Source organism: Oryctolagus cuniculus, chromosome 14, assembly GCF_964237555.1.
Source record: "Oryctolagus cuniculus chromosome 14, mOryCun1.1, whole genome shotgun sequence".
NCBI lineage: Eukaryota > Metazoa > Chordata > Mammalia > Lagomorpha > Leporidae > Oryctolagus > Oryctolagus cuniculus.
In genome coordinates, this window is record NC_091445.1 from 43,157,292 (window position 1) to 43,181,115 (window position 23,824).

Sequence of the window (23,824 nt, forward strand, 5' to 3'; positions counted from 1 at the left end):
TCTATTTTTAGATTCATTATAGCAATGCAGTGATTATGTTACTCTTTTCAAAACCAGCTTTCATTAAATGGATTTTTAAGAAGATTTTAGTTCTAAGAAACATGATTCCGTGTTTACAAGTACTAATTTTACTTCTATAAAATGACACAATCCTTAAAATGTGGCAATATCTATTTCCCAAATGCCATGTCAAAAGGCACCAGAATGTACTAAAAATTATTGAGTTCTCAATTTATTACTACATTGTTTCCATTTGCTTAGAGCTGTGCCACAATAGGAGAAGAAATGAAGAGGTTAATGTTCAAGCTACTTTGAGTATGCATATTTTAACAAAATGTGATTTAAAATTTCAAGAAGCACAGATGGTTGATCAAGTGCAAGAACTGTGATGGATGGAAGATCATATATGAATGTGGAACCCAATTACAAACATCAAATGCCACTTGGGTTAGCATTCATTATGTTGTTGCTTTGTTTCTTCTGCAGCAGAAAGTTAATGATGGATGACACTACAGTTCAACAATATATCAATCAATTCTGGGAGCCACTCATCCTTTTCACTTTATATCCTCCTTTTGGCAGAATTTAAAACCATAGAGTATGAGAAGTTCAATAGCATCTCTTTACTCATTCTAGGAAATCTTCCCTAAGACCCTTCTACATTCAAGTCTGGTAATATGGAAATTAGCCCAGCTGTTGAAGCCATAGGCAGCTGTCTCCAGTCACTGAGTTGCTCAGTTGCCATCTCCCCTTTTTGCACACATTAGACATTTCAGTGTCTAATCTCTTACACTCTGCTATGGTTTCACTATGTTTGGGAATTTAATCCCCACTGTGTGATATTAAGAAGGTAGAATCTGACTGTGATGTTCAGAGGTAAGGCCTTTGGGAAGTGGTTGGAATTAAATAGTCATCAGTGCACAGCCCCTGTGATTGAATCCTGATGGATTTATCAGAAGATGAAGAGAAAGACCAGAGGAGACACACATGTGTGCTCCCTGTCTCTCCCACATGTGATATCTGGCACTTCCCTGAGATTCTGTCAGCAAGAAGGATATCACCAGTGTCCACCAAATTACACCAGCCTCTCAGTCTGGGACTTCTAGAACTGTGAGCCAGTGCCCAATCTGGGGTATCATGTGATAAGCAACAGAAAACAGACTGATAGACACTTCTCAACAGTGGGTGCAGTCCATCATGTCTCCGCTTCCTTAGACCTTTAAGTCACTGTAAGAAGGAACACAAGAGTCCAGACCAAAAGCTCTTCGTCTAGTTCCTACTCAGGCCTTCTCTCTTGTTCTAGACACTGGGCCTTCTCTCCATTCCACTGTGTGCCTTGTTTTTGTTTTATGCTTGTGTGCGTGCGAGTCCCTGCCCTGGTAAGGATGGGATCTCCTCTTGCTCCTTCAACCACTTGAGCATCTGAGCCCTTATATATCTACATGGGTGAACCTTGCACTGCAAACGTGCATCCCTGATTCCTCTTTGATATAGCTGGGCATTTTTTGACACAATCATTAAACAACAGGATACAGGCAAGTAAGACAAATATGGCCCCTACTCTCAAAAGTCCCAGCATTCACCAATATATAATACAGCACAACTCTTAAACAATAGAACATATGTGCACATTACAGGGATCAAATAAAGTGAGAACAACATCTACAAATGGCAGGTTAGTTATAAATATGGCTGTGTGGCTACTGGTTTAGATGTTTTTACATGGTATCTGTGAGTGGGGTGCTGTGTTGGGTAGGAGTGCAAGTGTGGATAACTTAATCTGTGAGTCTGATTTTCTCTGACTCAACTCCTTTCTAAAATGACCTTAATATGACCTTAACTAATTATGGAACAAATTAATTAACAGATAAACAGGGAATCAAGTTTTCTTTTGTAAGATCATGACATGCTGCCCTGTCATTTGAAGTTCATTTATTGGAATAACATTCCATTCTGAGTTCTTTTCTTATAGCCCAGGCATGAGAATTTGGGTCCCCAGTGTCATTGAAAGTACTGCTTTTAAAGCAAAATAAGGAGAGTCAGTTCCATCTCTGTCTTTTTGGGTTCTCCCCATTCTTGGGGCCCCTGTCATGTTGCCACAATCCCTGGTTCCTGTGCTCACCACTGTTTCTGAACTCCAAAGAGCACTTCACATCTACCAGGACAGCTGAAATAAAAGACAACAATTGGTGGTAATGATGTGGGGAAATTAGAACCCTCCCTTATGCTGGTGGGAATATAAAGTTGATGCAGCCACTTTGATAGATGATCCAGCGGCAGTTCCTCAAAATAAAATACTGAGCATAGAGTGATTGTGTGACCCAGCTGTTCTACTCTTCCATGCAGACCTAAGAGAAATTTTTCCACAAAAATTTGCACACAAATGTTCATAGCAACACCATTCATAATAACCTAAATTACTGAATAATATTTTGCTGTATGGAAATACCATGTTATCAACCCAACTGATAAATAGGAAAACGAAAGGTGGTCTGCTCACACAATGGAGTATTATTTGACAATAGGAGGGAATGATGCAACATGGTTGAAGTTCAAAATATAAAGCTGAGTGAAAGGGGGTAAACACAGAAGGCCACATATGATATGATTTAATTTATGTGAAATGTCCAGATAGGCAAATCTATAGAGAGACAGAAAGTAGATTAATAGTTTTCTAGGATTTGGGTAGGAAAAGGGAATAGAGTGACCCATAATAAGGAAATTCCTTGTGGGGTGAGTGTTAGAAATACTATGAAGTTAGATGTGGTAGTGGCTGCCCAACCCCACAAATATACTCAAAACCACTGAACTGTATATTTTAGATAGGTTAATTCATGGTTTGTGTGACATAAATTGTCGCTCCCCCTCTTCGTGGAGGAGCAACACAGAGTCCTGCCTAGGCTTCATATCCGAGTCACGGCACCATTATGTCGCTCCCCCTCTTCGTGGAGGAGCAACACAGAGTCCTGCCTAGGCTTCATATCCGAGTCACGGCACCATTATGTCGCTCCCCGTCTTCGTGGGGGAACGACACAGGACCCTGCGCTGTTCTTTCGTCTGCTCGGCCCTCCCCGGGTTTGCTGCTGGTTCTTCCCGGGTTGGCTACTATCCCTTCCACCTCCGTGGAAGGGCAGTTCCCCCTGGCCACATTCCCCACTTCCGCAGGGGAGCGGCACACCGCCGGCCGGCTCTTCTCGGGGGCTGCACAGGTGTTCCTTCAGCTAGATGTTCCCCTTAGATGTTCCTGGTGCATGCCGTCTCTCTCCTCCTTTATAGTCCTCCTCCGCCAATCCTAACTCGGCTGCCCACACGCCGAGTACGCTGCTCTCCTCCAATCAATAGCAAGTCCTACAGTTTATTAGTTGAACTGGAGGCAGCTGTGCGGAAGCTGTTTACTTCTCTCCCAGCGCCATATTGTGGGAGAGCAGATGCATAGAATAAGTCTTAATTCCAGTAACTCAGTCCAGTCCGGATGCTCCCCACAATAAATATCATAAAGCTAAAAAAAAGGTAAATGTTTTGTGGGACCTAAGGCCAGATTAGATGCATTCTTGAATGTAAATACTAATATAATGAATAACTCTCCCCCAAAAGATACAAGTCTCCTAAGGGCAGTGTTTTCTGAAGGCAACAAATTACCTTGTTTTGTTCACTCTGGGAATTAAAATCATGAATTTCATAGATAGGAGAGAGCCACCCAGTTTCAAAAGTTATCTGTCTCCAACAACATTCATGGATTGGGTGAGAAAGACCGATTTTACACTACAGAATGAAAACTAAATGCAGTTTACAATATAGTTGACTTAAACATAATTATACACCCCAAATGATAATGATACAGAGTAGGAGGAAGTGAACTTAGAGTCAGTAATTTCTGCCTCTCCCACCAGGAACATTGTGAGGGGAAGATCATGTTTTCTGTTCTGACCCAGCTGGGTTTTTTTCTTCCCTGATTCATCCTGGTTCGACTCAGTGTTTCTGTGACTCCCACAGGGCTCTGGCCTCAGTCCACTCAGTCCTCAGAGCCCCTACTATTTGTTGCAGAGCCTCTCTTATTTTCAGAAATTTCTAATCTTCCACTTGAACTTATTTTCTAGGATCTGGTTAGCAGCTTGCATAAAACAATATGAACCCCATTGGATGGAATATTAATTTCTCACTTGCACTAAAATGGATGGGTGGACATATGCTCTACCCTCCTACTCTCAGCTGGCCATAGAGTTCCTTTCTGTCCTTCTAGGATCTACATTCTACCTCTGACTGAAGCTTGTAATACCTCTCTATCTAGAGCAGGAACAATGTTTTAGCACAACTTGCCCCCCAATCAGTGGTTGGGGTCCCTCTGTAGATGTTCTTGGAAATAACACTAGCACAGAGATGGGTCCTAGATGATAATTTGTTGGGGTGCCCTCTGGTGTCTAGGGTAGAGGGAACAATTGTAGTGCTACATGAGCCCCTTTCTGCTCCCAACTCCCACCTTCGGTTTCTCCCTGATGCTACTCTGAACTCTGGGCTCTGTTCCACCTGAACTCCTTCTAGCAAACAGATCCCAAGTAGGAATCCACACCCTGACAGCTCAGGCTTCTCTTTTGCCTCAAGTCTTTGGAGGGGGGGCAGGTAGGGGAGCAGAGAGCTGTCCATAGACTTAGGAGTCAGCAGGCAAAGGAGGGGGTATGAGTCAAAGAACCCCACAGGACATTAATCCCTAACACCCCCCAAAGCACTGGGAGTGAGAGGAGCTAGGGCCAAGCACCATGTTCTGCTTTACAGCTGCCTAAATATTGATGGCCAGAAAGCTCACCTGAGCTGAGTAGTTCCACTGTGAATTCATGTTTTCCATATCACGTCCAGGTTCCTAATGCTTCTTGATTATCATTTTCCTAATTACTACCTGGTTTCCTTTCCATTCCCCTTGGCATCTGTTCCAAACCTCCAGTCCTCTCTCAGCTCCACACTTACCCTCTCACAACAGCCTTCACCTTCGGTGGGAAGGAGACTCAGTGGCCTTGGACTTCCCTCATCAGCCCTTCTTCCTCCATCTCAAAGCTCTCCTGCTCTGACTTGGGTTGTCCTTCCTCCTCCTGGTCCCTCATGGAAAAGCCTCTGAATATCACCAAAGGTCAGCCCTCCACCCCCCACAGGATGAACAGGTTAATGTATAGATAGGGATTTTAATCCTGGCATCACCCCCACCAGCTTGGCAGCCTTATATAAGCAATAACCTCCCAGTTTCATCACTGATAAAATGGGGGTATTAAGAGCACTCACCTTACAGAGCAATTGTAAGGATTTCATTAATTTATCTAGGGAAGGAATTTAAAACAGTGACTGCCACATATAAACCCTAAGCCAGCATTCACTATTATCAGTGGTGTTGTTATGTATTAATGTTAATGTGCATTATATTATATTAATTAATGTTCAGTCATTACTGATGTGTGTTAATACTAATAACAGTTTATTATTGTTTGTGGATCTTCAGAAGGGGAATGTCACATAGCTGCTGCCAGAATTCTCTTATCCTGAAGCACTTACACACAGCGGTCCAGAGCAGTGTTCTATGCACATCTGCCCTGAAGTCAGTGTCTTCTCTCTCTTTCACTCTTCACTAGCTCCTTCCAAAGTGTCAGTAGAATACCCTCAATGTCTCCCCTTACCCCCTGTAATCCAGTTCCCTTCCTCATAGTTCCATGAAGGACGTGTCTCTTGGAAAATCTTCTAAATCATAAACCCAGGGATCTCTTTGTCATTCTTTATTGGAACACCACGGACTTGGCCACATTTCTTAGGACCTCCTGAATCTCCCTTCAACCCATGGAACTTTACGCCCCTCTCTTTACTCAACACCCTAAGTCTCCTTCAATGGCTTTGGTATTTCACCCAATCCTAAAATGCAGCAGCTGCCCTGTGCCTGGTCTCATTCCTCATCCCCCTACTCTTGCCCCTGCTGTCTTGTGGCCTTCAGATCAGTGCTCCCAATCTATACCTATTGCCCCCCTTCTGTCTATGGAGGATTTCCTTTACCTTTGCTGCTACAGCATCATCTCTAGGTAATAGTGATAGTGGCCAATGTGTTGGAGACAAGCCACATCAGTGTTGCTCCCCCTCTTCATGGAGGAACGACACTAAGCCCTGCCTAAGCTTCATATCCGAGTCACGGCACCATTATGTCGCTTCCCCTCTTCGTGGAGGAACGACAGTAAACCCTGCGCTGTTCTTTTGTCTGCTCGGCCCTTCCCGGGTTTGCTGCTGGTTCTTCCCGGGTTGGCTACCGTCCCTTCCACCTCCGTGGAAGGGCGGTTCCCCCTGCCACATTCCCCACTTCCGCGGGGGAGCGGCACACCGCCGGCCGGCTCTCTCGGGGGCTGCACAGGTGTTCCCTCAGATGTTCCCCTTAGATGTTCCTGGTGCATGCCGTCTCTCTCCTCCTTTATAGTCCTCCTCCGCCAATCCCAACTCGGCTGCCCACACGCCGAGTATGCTGCTCTCCTCCAATCAGGAGCAGGTCCTACAGTTTATTGGTTGAACTGGAGGCAGCTGTGTAGAAGCTGTTTTTCTCCTCTCCCAGCGCCATATTGTGGGAGAGCAGATGCATAGAATAAGTCTTAATTCCAGTAACTCAGTTCAGTCCGGGTTGCTCCCCACAATCAGCTACCTCCATTCACAGATATGGGCAAATGACTCTCACTTCATCTTATTAAGTGTTTTGGGGTCGCCCCTGGCTAAGCTTGGTCCATGTCCTTGTTTCCATCACAAGAAGGAATTCAGAGAGGAGATATAAATGTGTACAGGAAAGCAGAATTTATTTCAAACAAAGGAAAAGTACATGCTCAAGAAGTAAGTGCAGACAAGAAAGTGGAAATAAACAAAAAGTACCCCCCCACATACACACACACAAAACCAACAAGATTTGGTCCATCTTTTTATACTACCAGGAAGCATAGGGGATGGCATCTGGGGTAGGGCTTGCTTGAATATTGAGAGGTGGTAGAATTGGGGGCAGGATTTGAATGTCACCCATTTCTGTTTTCCTTTTTGGAAATCTCAGAAGTGTTTTGGCATCAGGTATGTGATGAGAGTGGTAGTGCTGATGCTGGTAATTTTATTATAACAATATAATAACCTAAAGGTCATTGTGAGGTCTTATCCTATAGCCATGTTGGGTATTTGCAGCTGGCACTGGTTCTAAGTTTGTAATATAGCAGAATTGTGTGGTTTCCACTACACAGAAATTAGGGATGGTCAGTGCACACAAAGAGAGTTTGGATGGGGTATCCTGGGCTGTCACAGGGGCCAGCCCAGGCCAGGCCATCATGTTGGGCCAGCCATGGTTTCTGTACAGGCTGGCCAGGACTTCTGCATAGGCCAGCTGCAGCTATCATGAGGCAGTTGGCCATGGAGCTGTCACACCACAGGTGATTGCCACCGTGCAGGTCAACTGGGGCTGTCAAACCTCAGCACCTTTCTATTAGCTACTTACTTGCCCACATCAGAAAGAATGATGTAAATGCAGTCCCCTTACCTACTTCCAGCCGGAATGCAGCCTCGCAGCCTCTCCCTTACATGCTGGAACTGCTGGTGATTACAAATGACCCCCAATACATCCGCCCACCCCTTACCTCTAACTCTAACAGCATTTCTTTTTTCTTTCTTATAACTCAAAGATTTTTTTAAAATATTATTTATTTGTTTGAAAGGCAGAGTTAGATAGACAGAGAGAGAGGTCTTCCATCCACTGGCTCACTCCCCAAATGGCCACAATGGCCAGAGATGGGCCATTCCAAAGCAAGGAGCTTCCTCTGGGTGGGTGCAGGGGCCCAAGGACTTGGCTGTCTTTTGCTGCTTTCCTAGACCATAGCAGAGAGCTGGACCGGAAATGGAGCAGCTGGGTCTCAAACCAGCACCATGTGGGATGCCAGCACTACAGGTGGCAGCTTTACCTCTACGCCACAGCACCGGCCCCACCAGCATTTCCATCTCCCTGAAGGATAGTGCCCAATATCCCCAGACACCTAAAACCCGGCAAATATAAAACTGAAGTTCATGGAGCCAGCACTGTGGTATAGTGGGTAAAGCCACTGCCAGCAGTGCTGGCATCCCATATGGGCACCAGTTCGAGTCCCAGCTGCTCCACTTCTGATCCAGATCTCTGCTATAGCCTTGGAAAGCAGCAGAAGATGGCCCAAGTGCTTGGGCCTCTGCACCTGCATGGGAGACCTGGAAGAAGCTCCTGGCTCCTGGCTTTGGATCGGCATATCTCCAGCCTTTGCAGCCAATTGGGGAGTGAACCAGCAGATGGAAGACTTTCTCTTTCTCTCTCTCTGCCTCTCCTTCTCTCTGTGTATAACTCTGACTTTCAAATAAATAAATAAATCTTTAAAAAAAACTGAAGTTCATGTTACTTCTACCAACTTGATCCTCCCCTGTTTTCTGTATCTGTTTATAATTTATACATGTATGTCATGGTGTCACCTCACACCACCTCCAAGGAAAGACAGCCACACCCACAGCACAAGAGATCATTTTACACTGTGACCCCATTCACCGTACCATAGTGGACAGGAATAAGGTGACTGCTTAATCAAAAGGGAACCAACCCAACCCATTGACCTATGACTTTTGCCTTGGTTATCCAGGGTCTTCTTTCAGGAATATGGAATTGGGAAAGCAAAAGGTATTTACCCACAAGGAGAGATATCAAGAATAGTGGCTCAGTCAAGAAAAGAAGATGGACTGATGGAAGGATAGAAAAATATACAAAAGAAAAGATATAGGACAAAGCAGGAAGGGTAGCATGTATGTGACAGTATTATAGCTGTGTGCTTGAAATTTTTCATAATAAAATGTTGGGGTGGGGAGAGGTATGCATCCAAAGTTGCTCCTCCTTAATTAATTTAATGAAAACTTTTTGAATTGAGGATTCTGTAGTAAACAGGAAACAGTGCTTGTCCTCATGAAGTTTATAATCTAGTCAAGGAGGCAAACCCTCATGTTAATCACATAAGTAAATACATAATTACAAAAGAAAAGGGAAGGAGTCCTTTAAAACTTCTGTGAGAAAGGGACATTTAAAGATGGCACCTAGAGGAGAGCAGGGATTAGGTCATCAGTGCAGATGGCAGAGCCACGAGCATGGCCCTAATGAGGATATAAGACAAGGCATGTGCCTAGAGCACATGGAGCAAGAGGAAGTCAGTAAGGGCCCTGTCATGTAGACAAAGCTGAAACTGGGGGTTGGAGGGGGGAGAGGAGACAGAGAGAGAGATACTGTAGTCCCAAGGGCTGGGAGAGAAATAACATGTTGAAGTCACTTACAGCCAGAATTTGAGGGAGAAGGTGGTGTAAGCCAAGAACATTGATTAGGACAGGAGACAGGATTAGGGAGCAGAGAGCAGATTACTAAGGGCAATAGAAATTCTGCACTGTAGTTGACCCAGGGGAGATTCATAACCAGTCCCTGGGGCGGCCAGGTTTCCTTATCCAGGTAGATTCTGAGAAGTAAACTCCTTTCATCTATACCTGACTAGGACACAGCTTAACCAAATACCCAGACTCCCAATTCAGAGCTCCCTTCCACATCCCTTCCCCTCCTCTCTCAAGTCAGCCTCTGTTCCTTGGGTTTGTGTTTTCTTTTTCATTTCCACCTCTGCTGTGTCTACTTCCATACCGATCATTCATTCTTAGACCAATCTGACCTCAGTCCTTTCACTTTACTGAAAAGGTTTTTGTCAACAGCCCCCTTATTGCTAAATCCCATGGGAACTTTTCAGTCCTTTTTCTACTTGACTTCTTTACAGTTTTTAATTCCATTGACCACACTCATCCTGAAATTGTTTCCTTAACTTCTAACCCTCTTCACTCCTCTAGCTTTTCTTCTCCTCTCTGGCCTTTTATTTTCAGTTCTTTTAAGGGGACTCTTTCTCTTTCTCTGCCTGTCCAAAAAATACTAGCATTTCTCAAGGTCTGCTTCAGAACCCCACCCCCACCCCGCCCCGCCTTTCTCTCTTTGCCTCTACTCCTCGGGTGGTCTCATCTGTTGCTGTGGCTTTGGTTACTCTCTCCTCGCCTCTGGGCTCTACAGCAGTGTGTTGAATACAACTTTGTGAATCTAATGGACTTTAAAAAAAAATGTTCAAATCCTAAACCCCAGTACCTGTGGATGTGGCCTTATTTGGAAATAGGCTCTTCACAGATGTGATCAAGTTAAGATGAAGTCATACTGAATTAGGATAGGTCTCTAAATCCAGTATCCTTTTAAGGAAAGACAGATTTGGAGACAGACACACAGGGAAATGGGAGCAGAGATCAGAGTTATGTGTGTACAGCTAACCAGCACCAAGGCCTGCTAGCAACACCAGAATCTCAGAGAAAGTCAGGAAATAGATTCTTCCTTAGAGCCTCCAGACAGAGAATGACCCTGCTAACTCTGTGATTTGGGACTTCTAAGTGCCAGAGCTCTGAGAAAATGAATTTCCATAGTTGTAAGCCCCCTAGCTTATGGTCATCCCTAATACAGGAATGCCGAACTTTCTATATCTGTGCCGTCCAAAATGGTAGCTGCAAGCCCTATTATGGCTACCAAGCACTTGAAATGGGACTAGTGTAACTGAAGAACTGCATTTTAAATTTTATATCCTTTTTAATTCATGTAAATTTGCAGAGCAGTATGTGCTACCCTATTGGATAGCATAGTCTGTATCTATACACCTACTCTCCGTGGGGGAGTTCTTAGATGGCCCATAGGCAGCTCAAACTGGACATGTCCACAGCAAGTGTTTTCCCCTCAAAGTTGTTCCTCCTCCTGTCTCAGGGAAGATACCTCTTCCACCAAGTTTAACAATCCAGATGATGGGTGTCTTGCTTACCTCACTGCTCCCTTAGCCCCCATATATGAAGGAAGTCACAAAGTATACCCTCTAAAAATCTCCACTATTAGAACTGTGTCACTTCCCAGGGCAAGAGGGTCCCTTCCTGAGCTGGGCTCGGCTCCTCCCTCCTGATTCTTTCTAACAGCCATACCCCTACTTGATCTCTAGGCTCAGCTCTGAGCGCCTTTGCTTTCTCCCGTCCACTCAACTGCTTGCCCTAGTTAAATTCCACAGTTGTCCCTCAGTATCCATGGGGACTAGTTCCAGGATCCCCTCAAGGATGCTGAAATCTGCAGAGGCTCAAGTCTTTTATATAAAATGGAGTAGTATTTGCATATAACCAATGCACATCATTTATCCTAAATTGTTTATAATACTTAATACAATGTCAAGAGTTGTGACATTGTATTGTTTAGGGAATGAGGAAGAAAAGTCTGTAAATGTTCAGTTTAGACACTTTTTTTTTCCAAATATTTTTGAGCTGATGTTGGCTGAAACCACATATGCAGATGCTATGATAGAGGTCCACAGTTCTTGGTGTTTGGATTCATCTTCTTCAGCAGGGAGTTCTCACAAGAACCCCAAAACTAGATTTTGTACCACTTTTGGTATTCTCACAGGGCCCAAAGTATCCACTGCTAGGGGGTAACACTACTGAAATAACCCCTTGTCCTCTCTGTCTCTCTCACCAGCTAAATCTGTAGTATCTAGCCCTGAGTCTGGCATGCATTGATCTCCAATTCATATCTGATCCATGAGTCAATGAATGAATGAATAAAAATAACTAAATAGGGTTATCAGGAAAAACTGGTAACATGTTTGCCATCATGGATACCAGAAAAATAATAAAAGATAGCTTAAAATTATAAAAGATACTAATTAAAGTTATGTATGTGAGGGCCAGTGCCGTGGCTCACTTGGTTAATCCTCCACTTGCGGCGCCGGCATCCCATATGGGCTCTGGGTTCTAGTCCCAGTTGCTCCTCTTCCAGTCCAGCTCTCTGCTGTGGCCTGGGAAGGCAGTGGAAGATGGCCCAGGTGCTTGGGCCCTGCACCTGCGTGGGAGACCAAGAGGAAGCACCTGGCTCCTGGCTTCGGATCGGCGTAGTTCCAGCTGTGGTGGCCATTTTGGGGGGTGAACCAACAGAAGTAAAACCTTTCTCTCTGTCTCTCTCTCTCTCACTGTCTAACTCCTCCATCTGTCAAAAAAAAAAGTTATGTATGTGAAATCTTACTTTTTTGCCTTATCAATCAGTGAAAGTAAGGATTATGCATATCATTAAATGCAGCAGATAAACATGGTTAGGTTTTATTTCATTGTGGTAGTGAATTACACACATACGCTCAGACTACGTAAATTACTGTTGATGTCTGTTGTCTGTTCCCACCTTTGAACTACCTGGATTCCTCCCTCAAATTCTTCAATCCGTGGCAACAATGGCAGCTCCAGGAAAACAGCAACAGGCAGAGAAATGGGTGATCATTTCTGATCATGTAGACTACAAAGCAATTACCAGCCAATTGTGATTCTGATACTGTTGATTTGTTATTCCTCCACATGATGAACCTGACAGTTACAGAAGACCATGTCTCTTCACCTCTGTGAGCAATGATAATTCATAGAGTGTTTTAGTGATTTGTTCAAATAAATAGCAGTGGCAGGAAAATAGCCCCTTTTAGGCATGGATGGAATGGGGTTCAAAGTCAATTACATTTGAAATTTCACTTACTAACATTTATATAAAGCATTTCTCATATATGTCTCATTCAATCACACCCTGATGATGGTATTACCAACCCCTTTTTGCAGACAAAGTACCTGAGGGTCAGATAGGTTTAGTAACTTGCTCAACTTGTAAATGATGACTTCTGAAAGTAGAGTTCTTTGGCCAAAGGACTCACTTTTCCCCTACTTCACTTTGTTTGTGCTTTATGCCCTATGTTAGATCATAAAAATAAGGATAAAGTTATCTCACAACAGGAATTCAGGAGGTGCTAGACTGAAGGTTTGTAAGAAGGAAAAGAGAAAGGTGTCCTATAGCTGTGTTGGGGGTTCTTCCAAGGATAGCTTACAGAAACCTGACATTTGCATCTTGGTCACTTGGAGCTCTCCATCTGAGATCCCTGAGCCACCATGCTGGAGGGCAAGTGCTGGTTCTCAGTCAACAGTCCCAGCTGATCCCAGCCTTCCAGCCATCCCCACTGAGGTGCTAGACGTACAAGTGAGGCTGTGTTGGACCCTCCAGACCAGCCCATCTGCCAGTGGAACCACAAAGCATCCTCAGTCAACACCACGTGGAGCAGAATAATTGAGCAGCTGAGCCCTGCCCAAATTCCTCGCCCACCAAATCATAAGCATGAATAAAATGCCAGTTATTTCAAGGCAGCAAGTTTTGGGATAGTTTGGGCCATAGCAATAGACAAAGAGGCTATGCCACAAATTCATGTGCCAGTTTCCTTCTTTTCATGGTGCCAAATAAATAGGCAAAGACTAAGCCAACAAACAATCACAATTAACAAAACAAGCTCTCTTTCCCGTGGCAATTCTCACACACACAAGAAAAGCAATTTTGAATTTCAAACAAATAACCTATCAATGAACTTGACTGAAATGTCACTCATAAAATAATTTTCCCTTTGCAAGTTATGAACTTCAGTAAACAGGAAGTGTCTGTAAGGGCAGAGCCTCCACAGAAAGGACAGTCTGTCAATAATTTTACCCCTTCCAGTTCTGACACATAACAGCTTTTTCATTGTTCAACTTCAATTGGAAACGGAAATGAGATAACATCTGTTTCTGCGCTGTCCTTCTACGCTTCGATCAGCACCCAGACAGACACGTTCTGTTCTCACACCATTCATGTTCAGGTTCACCTTCTGATGATTTCAAGATGAAAAAGGCATTCCCTACAAATCCAGCTTGAAGTGTAGGCCAGCAATGTAAGGTGGCTAAATCAGGAGAGGGTGTAGATGACTCTCACCTTCGTGGACACAACACTTAACCACATTGTGAGAGCAGTGGGGCACACCCACTGCAGCTGCTGGCGGAGGCGCCCGCGGTATTTCTGACAGGGCAGATTGTGCCGGTGATGTCAGACTCCTTTTTTAAACAAATGTGAAATGTGAGAAGGTGAAAAATACATGACTGCTGGAGGATATTTCCCTTGTTTGGAGGACTGCATTTGTAAATGACTGTGTTATTCATGGTCTGGGATTCCCAGGTCCTTGCAAGTGCACATTCCTGCACGGTCCTTAGTAAACCTTCCAGAGGGCTCCCTGGTTATCTCACCACTGCATCATGCAAGCCACTGAGCAGGGAAAATGACTCATGGGCTCCAACAAAAATCTAACCCATTGAATTAAACGCTGGAAACAAACCTACATGAGTCACTGTATCCTTCCTTCTGCCTTTAGGCAGAGCCACACCTACATCACACCAGACAAAAGAGCGGTAATCCTATGTTTAATAAGTTGGTTGAAATCCTCTCCAACAATAATGAATCCCATGCCTACACCTACCTGTATTCCAAAAACAACAGCAAAGGCATTGCCAGTGGAACCCAGAAGTACCAATTAAAAGAACAGAAATATGCCAAGACTGGAGCCCAGCTCACACGGTTATTTTGTGCAGATTAGAAGGAAGGGGCCCCTTAGGGTGAAGGAAATAGGCATGGCTACCACCTGGGTACCACAGCCACCCAGAGCCAGTGTTTGGGGCTTCATGAGGAAGCAAATGGGTCCAGCCTCCACTGGCTCCTCCACCCTCCATTCCCAACCTTCCCACCCTCGCTTTTGGGCTGAGAAGGAATTCCGGGGCCAAATGCAGTGGTCTGAGAAGAAGGAAACAAAATCTCGTATGACTCTCTCTCACCCTCTCCCTGGTAAAATCCATCCTTTTCCTGCTTTTGTCCCTATTGTTCTTTACTGCCAACATTTAGCAACACTGGTTTTTGTTTTTTTTCTAATTTATCTGTAATCTTCCACTAATAAACTTGCAGGCTGACAGGTAATATAATCTTTGTCCCACTGGGTACCTGGCAAATGCTCAATAACCATTCACTAAAAAACGCAACCCTCAAACATCACGTCTAATGTTGTCCTCGCTTTAGCCTGCATAGAAGAGGGATGGCATCTGCCCTGGGGAACAGACCAGTAGTCACAAGGCTCTCCAGAGCAGAATTCTGGATACACAAGTGAAATTGTTGAGCCTCTGGACTCCAGTGACTATGAGATTTGGGTCCATGCTGGCACCATCATCCTTGCATTTGCTTCTTGTTGGGATACTCTTCTGGAACATCCTCTCACCAAGGAGCATGCTAAACTGAGCAACAAGAGGAGGAGCATCCTTTCTAATCCTTCGGAGCCCTCCACATACAGGGAGTGACCAGCAGGCACAGCCATGTTTCCTGTTGGGAGGAAGATGGGATTCATAGCACAGCCACCAAAGCCACTGCCCCAAGGGGAGAGCGCCCAGCCTCTCCCCGGCCTGGCATTCTCAGCATCCTAACAGGCCAGAGACGGCTGCCCAATGGGCTCCTCACATTGACAGAAGGAGCTGTTGTGTCAAAAGCAAACCAAAGGTCAGGAGGTAGAAGTCGGAGGGTCAGTTTATTTGGTCTACCTGGTGAGATTTGTTGCTACTGTTGGTGGTGGTTGTCAACATTTGAAAGTTGTCAGATTTAACAAAAAATAAAGTCAAATAAGGCTGCGAGGGAATCTCACACACACATGCCTGATAGTAACACATGCCTGATAGACATTGCCAGGACCACAAAACCACAGCAGCCTTTTGCTACTTCTCAGGGACATTTGTCCAACAAATGCCTGTCCAGTCTTGAACTGACAACACCCCTTGTTATTGATCCTTGTAGCCAAAGGATGATCATTTTAAAAACAATCTATGTAGGGGCCAGAGCTGTGGCACAGCAGGTTAATGGCCCTGGCATAAAGCTCTGGCATCCCATATGGGCGCCGGTTCGAGACCCAGCAGCTCCACTTCCAATCCAGCTCTCTGCTATGGCCCGGGAAAGCAGTAGAAGATGGCCCAAGTCCTTAGGCCCCTGCACCCGCATGGGAGACCTGGAAAAAGCTCCTGGCTCCTGGCTTCGGATCGGCACAGCTCCGGTCATTGCAGCCAATTGGGGAGTGAATCAGAAGATGGAAGACCTCTCTCTCTCTCTCTCTCTCTCTCTCTCTCTCTGTGTGTGTGTGTGTATGTGTGTAACTCTGACTTTCAAATAAATAAATAAATCTTTTAAAAAAATCTATGTAATCTTCCTTATTTTGGAATTAAAAACTTCCCTTTGCCTCAACTTCCTTGAATACATGTAGTTTACTATGACCCACATAGCAAAGCCCATTTCTGAATAAACTCACAATCTTTGGATAATCCCTCTCCATTAGTTACAGTGAAATGTCAACACAACTAGTTGTATTGGTCCATTACACAAAATAACCAAAATAAATTCACAAAAACAGTTACAGGTTGGAAGTTGCCAGGGTTGAGATTAGGAGAGAATAGGGAGTCTATTCTAATGAGTCTCAGGTTTCCTTTGGAGTGATTAAAATGTTTTAGAGCTAGATAATGGTGATGGTTTCACAACATTGTAAATGTACAAATTGCCAGTGAATTGTTCATTTTAAAATAGCTCATCTGAGTTGGGCATTTGGCACAATGGTGAAAACATCACTTGGGATGCCTACATTCCTTGTCGGAGTACATGGGTTTGAGTCCTATCTCCCTTCCTGCTAATGTGACCCTTGAGGGGAGCAGGTAGTAGATAGGTAGTTGAGCCCCTGCCACTCATATGGGAGACCTATACTGAGTTTCTAGCTCCTGGCTTCAGTCTGGCCCAACACTGGCTTTTGCTGGCATTTAAGAAGTTAACCAGTAGGTTAAAGTTTGCGCTTGCTTGCTTGCTCGCTTGCTCACTCTCTCTCTCTCTCTCTCTCTCTCTGTCTGCCTTTCAATGCATTTTAAATATATATGTCAGCATATATAAGATGCTATTAATTAATTTATGCTACCTTAATTGTACCTTAATTTTTTTAAATAAATGCAAAATAAACTTGTGTTGGAAACTCCACCTTCCTTCCAGACTTCTGGCTTCTCTGGAGAAATGCAAAGATCTGCAGTGCTAATCCGATCCCACAGTGTGGCAACCTCCAGCTGGTGCAGAACAGCAGCTACATGATTGAGGACAGGGCATTGGCTCTCCACATTGCCCTTCACCCATGGCCTCCTCTGAGCTTGTGACCCCCTGCTCCTACCCATGGGGAAGACACTTATTTTCTCCAGATTTCAAATAGGGTTCCCACTGAGCTGTGGTCCTCAGATGAATGTGAGGAAAGATCATAAATCAAAGCCTGAGAACACAGATGAGGCAAAATAAATACAAAGAGACCAGGAGGCCAGCAAAACACAACCAGGGGAATCAGAGGACAGGACCAGGAGTCAAACTGCCTATACTAGCATCTCTTCCCAGCCCCTATCACTACGTGCCTTACCATGTTTATGTTTCCTAGAGCTGTCATCACAAATTACCACAATCTGGGTGGCACAAACAGCATGAATGTTTGGTCTTACAGTTCTGGGGCCAGAAGTCCAAGACTAAAGTGTCAGCAGTGCCACACCCCCTCCAAAGGCTCCAGGGGAGGATCCTCTTGCTGCCTCCAGCATTTGGTGGATCCGACTGTCCTCTGCCTCTTTGTGCACCCTTCTTCCCTGTCCCTGTGTCTCAGTCCCTCTCTTTTCCCTTATAAGGACATCAGTCATTCGATTTAGAGCCCACCCTAAATCCAGGTTGATCTCATCTTGAGTTTAATTACATCTGTAAACTATCCAAATAAGATCACAGTCACAGGGGTTAGGACTTGCATGTATTTAGGGACACACCCATTGCACTCTGTATCTGTTTACTGGTGACTCACATTTTGCAAGTGTCATTAGAGTCTTTGCTTGTTTTTTTGTTTTGTCTTTCTTTCCATGCTGGGTCCACATAACATAGAACAATGCCTGGCACATGGGTACTCAATAAATACTTAGAGAATGATGGTATGAGGCAACACGTGTGTGGGATGATGTTTGGCTCAAGCCAAGTCAGGCAATCACCAGATCAATAGGAGACAGCTGTAAATATCAAGTGGGCTCCCTCCCCACCCCACCCCAGGAGTAAAGGTCATTGGATACACAAAGAGCACTGTGTAACCTAAGCTTGAAAAAGAGGCATGTCCTTGAAACTGCAGGGCCTGAGCTGATGCAGATTCCCAACGTGCCTGTTCAGAGGAATGGGATCTACTTTGCAGTATGATTGGATTCTGTATCAGATAGAGGCTGAACCAAGAAACTTCAGGAAGGGTTAAGCTACCTTCCAAATCTGCTGGGGCAGCAACTCTGTTGCAGTTCAGGCCCCAGTTTTTAACTCATTGAGTGAGTGATATTCAATCTATGGGCCAAACACCTGCTTCAGAATCTACTGGGAGCTGAAAGTTTAAAATGCTTTCTCTTAGGCTTTATCCCAGACCTTCTGAATCAGAACTCTTGGGACTGAGATTGCTGAGAATACTAAAGCTGAAGAACCGGTGAAGTGCAGTCTCTTTGATGACAATAAGATTTCCCCCTCGGCCAGCGCCGCGGCTCACTAGGCTAATCCTCTGCCTTGTGGCGCCGGCACACCGGGTTCTAGTCCCGGTCGGGGCGCCAGATTCTGTCCCAGTTGCCCCTCTTCCAGGCCAGCGCTCTGCTGTGGCCAGGGAGTGCAGTGGAGGGTGGCCCAAGTGCTTGGGCCCTGCACCCCATGGGAGACCAGGAGAAGCACCTGGCTCCTGGCTTCGGATCAGCCGGCCACGGCAGCCATTGGAGGGTGAACCAACAGCAAAGGAAGACCTTTCTCTCTCTCTCTCTCACTGTCCACTCTGCCTGTCAAAAAAAAAAAAAAAAAGAAAGAAAGAAAAAGATTTCCCCCTCTTCAATGGTGGTAAACATCCTACACTATTCGTTGTTTGCTGTGGTCACTGTACTCAGATCTGGCTGCTAGTTGATTGGCCTGTCCCAATTTCTTACTTCTCTTTTCCTACTGTCACAAGACTTGCAATGTATGGAATGGCACTATTTCTAGCCTCAACCCCTGAATGGTTTTACCATTGTCAAGAGAAGAGACACTGTTGATGGCCTACCCTTTCAAATAATAGAACTTGAGTTCATTCAAGCATTGAGGGAAAACGTCCTCATAGAAAGGAGGCCCTGTCCTGCCACAGGGGGTCAACTGTAATTGGCCATGAGTCACTCAGCACAATACCATCGCCATTTGCTAGTGATCAGTTCAAAGGCATACAGGTGACCCAGTTCTGCCCAAAGGGACTGACAGGAACCTGCTAGAGGCTTCTGGAAAAGATTCTCAACCCTGATAAAAAGAGAGGTAAGAAAGGAAAAATCCCCCATACTCCCCACTGCCCACTGTAGTAAATACTCCTGATTCCCTGTACCTCAGCCCACCTTGATTTCAGTTACAGTGGAATTTTTAGTTGCAATTATTTTTTGTACTTTTTGAAGGATACATTCTCTTATGTGAAAGGCAGAGTGACAGGCAAAGACAAAGAGAAACTTATCTTTCATTTGCTGATTCACTCCCAAAATGACTGCAATTGCCAGGACTAGGCCAGATTGAAGCCAGTAGCTCCATCTGGATTTCCCATGGAGGTGACAGGAACCCAAGCACTTGGGCCAGCATTGCTGCCTTCCAGGTGCATTAGTAGGAAAGTGGATAAGAAGCACAGAGTAGCCAGGACTCGAACCAGTCACTCTGATATGGGTGCAGATATCCCGGGTAGCAACTTGACCCACTGTTCCACAATGCCCACCTCAGTTGTAACTGTCTTGATTGCCTCCTATTCACTCCATTGGTGAGGGAGAGATTCCTGCCTTAGGGCTATGAGAATGGCCAAGCTCACAACCACACCCAACATTGGACAGATGAGATAGACTGCAGTTTGTGAATCACACATACAGTCTAGGGGAGGAGGGCACCTCACACCAAGCAGGACACACAGGAGATGCACTTGGGTGCAATGTGAACAGGGGCTGTGTGAGGCAGACTGTGAAGATCAAGGGGGTTGGGAGCCCCTTGGTGCCCACAGGAGTGTGTGATTGGCTTGTTTGAATAATTCTGTGGTCTGTCAGGGAACTGAGGCATAGGCAGGCACTGTGACTGTCTCCATTATAAAGGCGGGTTGTTTGGCCAGGGGACTTTGTTCATGGGAACAGAAGGGAGGGGAACTTGCCCTCCCAGTTTTAAATGGCAAATAGTATTAGACACTAATAATATTAGTTACTAATAATATTATAGGCTTTCATTGTCAGATAATATTGAACCTTTGTTTCAGACCTTACACCTCCACGGTGGGCATTTGTAGTGGACTCGTTCTCATCCTGAGCTGCCAGCGTCACACCTCAAGCCCACACCCTGAGAATGAGGGCCTTTGAGTCTCCCCCACACTGCTACACTGCCACCGTGCACATCTGCATTCACAACCCACCCAGCCCATGGAGAACACAGAATTTCATCTTCCAGGTGAACAACTCTGACCACATTCTGCATGTTTCATGATGCAGCCTCAATGCTATGCCCTTATATTAGTTTTTCCCCTTCCCTGTCTCATGCTTTCTGGCCCTTCAATGCTGCTTCTGAATTAGCCCTGAAATAATATGTTAGGCTCTTCTTTGAGTGGAATCCAGCATGAGACAGCCTTCCTATACTTAGACACAATTTTGCAAGGAAATTATGTCTTCTGATTTTGAGAAACAAAGCTGGGGATTGAAACCATCTGCTGAGGGTGTTGGAGTAGCAGCGTGAGAAGAGTAGAGGGCCTGTGGTGACATCTATGACATGTTGACTCCCCACTCTGCCCCTTTCTCCATTCCTGTTAGAGGGAGATGGGAGACCTCACTGCTATTGTTTAGACATTTCACTGGAACACCCCGGCCATCCTGATGGTGGTTCAGGACCTCAGGGACAAACAAAGCATTTCCACCATAGTCCACTGCAATGGTTTATATGTCCCCTCTAAAACTCATGTGGAAATTCAGGTGTCACTCTAACCTATTAACAAGTGGGACCTTAAAGAGATATAGTGCCGGCATTGTGATTCAATGGGTTAAGCTACCATCTGAGATGCCTGCATCCCATATGAGCACTTAAATTTGAGTCCTGACTGCTCCATTTCTGAACCAGCTTCCTGCTAATGCACCAGGGAAAGCAGTGGAAGATGCCCCAAGTGCTTGGGTCCCTGCCACTCACATGGGAAACCCAGATGGAGTTCCTATCTCCTGGCTTCAGCCTTACCCATCCCTGGCCATTGTGACTATTTGGAGAGTGAACCAGAGGATACAAGAGATTTCTGACTCTCTGTCTCTTTCTCCTCCATCCACTCCCTTCCTCCATTTGCCTTCTCTCTTTAACTCTGCCTTCCAAATAAATAAAATAAGTCTATTGCAGTCATTTGTCTCTCTGGAATTCTACAAGAATGGAATGCAGAGTCCTAAAGTGCCATCATCCGCCAAACCCAACCCCAAGTCACAAGAAGTGATGAGTGCAACAATTACTCACATCTTCTGCCATTCTCATTCCATCTTGTCTTCAGCTGTCACCTGAATTTCACTAGCATAATTCCAGCCTCAGAACTGGCGGGGGGGGGAGGGGGGGGAGTCCTTGTCGTAGTCACACAAACACAATTTCAGCTACTGATGACGGAGTTTCTCATGACAACAGCCTCTGGAAAGCAACCACCTTCAAGGATCTCAGTGTGTGGCAGCTGCTGCCACACAACTGACATGTGGAGTTTTGCATGAAATATGTAAAACATGGAACAATATGAAAGTTCTGAAGATACAGCTGCCCTGTGTGCTCTGTGCTCAGCAAGAATGAGCAATCGAGTATCTATTTTTACTCTTTGGAAGATACTAATTAGCATTTAGTTTGATTTACCTCAATTAAGCTAAACAGTTGCTCAATGAGAAACCTTCACAAGTTAGATGGCTGGTGTTTCTCTCCCAGAGGGATTTAGACTCCCCCGGTCTGGCAGGGGAGTCAGGATGAGGGTCTCCTGCATATTTGTAATGATTTACCTGCAGAAGTGATTTATGGGTGTTATAGATTTTCAGGTACTCTCCCTCTCTCTTTCAACACTTGCTGAATTGTCTTGATTTGCTATCCTGTAGCACTCATTGGGCATAACAAAATCACCTCATCTTCCAGCCTTCAGGATCCATGCTCTCTGATTTCAAGCAAGACACAGCGCCTCTATGTCTCGGTATCCTCATGTGAGAAATGGGGATGACCATGTCCAGCTTCCTGGTGTCCAAGCTGTGCTGCTGCACAGGGCCCGCGTAGAAGGGCCCTGCATATGGTTCCATACTCTTCTGTCGCCATCTTGAAATTCTTAGTAAGTTTTTAACAAAGAGTCCCACATTCTCCTTTTTCACTGGGTGCTTCAGTCTGTGGAGTCTACATTGGCATCAAAGAAATATACAGTGTAGAGTTCCATGACGATTAAATAAGGGAAAGTAAATACCGAACACAAAGCTTCACACTGGAAAAGGACTCAGAAGTGGTAGAACCATCCTAGTAAGGAAGTTAAATCCAAAACAAATGTATTTTCCCATGGTCCCTCACCCACTGAATCTAAACACCATAGATTAAATTCTATTCAACTTTCCTTAAATGAGTTTTATGAGCATCTCTGATCTCAAATTTGAATTTTTTTTTTTTTTTGACAGGCAGAGTGGACAGTGAGAGAGAGAGACAGAGAGAAAGGTCTTCCTTTGCCGTTGGTTCACCCTCCAATGGCCGCCACGGCCGGCACACCGCGCTGATCCAATGGCAGGAGCCAGGTACTTATCCTGGTCTCCCATGGGATGCAGGGCCCAAGTACTTGGGCCATCCTCCACTGCACTCCCTGGCCACAGCAGAGAGCTGGCCTGGAAGAGGGGCAACCGGGACAGAATCCGGTGCCCCGACCGGGACTAGAACCCGGTGTGCCGGCGCTGCAAGGCGGAGGATTAGCCTAGTGAGCGACGGCGCCGGCCCTCAAATTTGAATCTACGCCAGCGCCGCGGCTCACTAGGCTAATCCTCCGCCTAGCAGCGCCGGCACACCGGGTTCTAGTCCCGGTCGGGGCACCGGATTCTGTCCCGGTTGCCCCTCTTCCAGGCCAGCTCTCTGCTGTGGCCAGGGAGTGCAGTGGAGGATGGCCCAGGTGCTTGGGCCCTGCACCCCATGGGAGACCAGGAAAAGCACCTGGCTCCTGGCTCCTGCCATCGGATCAGCGCGGTGCGCCGGCTGCAGCGCGCCAGCCGCGGCGGCCATTGGAGGGTGAACCAACGGCAAAGGAAGACCTTTCTCTCTGTCTCTCTCTCTCACTGTCCACTCTGCCTGTCAAAAAATAAAAAAAAAAAATAAATAAAATAAAAATTTGAATCTTAATCCTCTAATAGTTGGTACAGCCTATTTCATTTTGTTCGCTGTCACTTTCATCAAAAGCTCATCCTTTCCACAGCTCTTGTTGACTTAAGTCAGTTGGCCCTACTAATAGCATTGAACAAATGCTTAATGAGTTTTTCAATTCAACCCTTTTGCTCCCTGAATTGACCAGTTAATTCTATTGAAATGATAATAGAGATTTACTTATTTACTTGAGAGACAGAGTTATGGACTTGAACTGGCATCTATATGGATGCTGGTACCACAGGCGGAGGGTTAACCTACTACCCCACAGTGCTGGCCCCTAAATAAATTTTTTTAAAATGTGTGTAATTCAGTAGTGTAAGGTACATTCACCATGTTGTGCCACTATCAGCACTATCTAGTTCTAGAACTTTCCCATTACTCCAGGTGGAAACCCTGAACCCAGTAAGCATTCATTCTCTGTTCACATTTTTCTAGGTCCCCTCAGACCTCTTA

At 45.3% G+C, this 23,824-nt stretch overlaps 1 long non-coding RNA gene across 2 annotated transcripts in view; it reads left to right on the top strand.

Annotated features, from left to right (window-relative positions):
- Window positions 1-23,824, top strand: part of LOC108177275 (uncharacterized) — a 49,713-nt gene that overhangs the window by 11,788 nt on the left and 14,101 nt on the right. The window contains exon 4 of one of the 2 annotated variants that reach the window (XR_007922510.2): window positions 262-22,875. The exons of the other annotated variant lie outside the window; for it this stretch is intronic. This is a non-coding gene — a long non-coding RNA (uncharacterized lncRNA). Of the gene's footprint in view, window positions 1-261; window positions 22,876-23,824 lie in introns of those variants that run through there. 2 annotated transcript variants of the gene reach the window in all.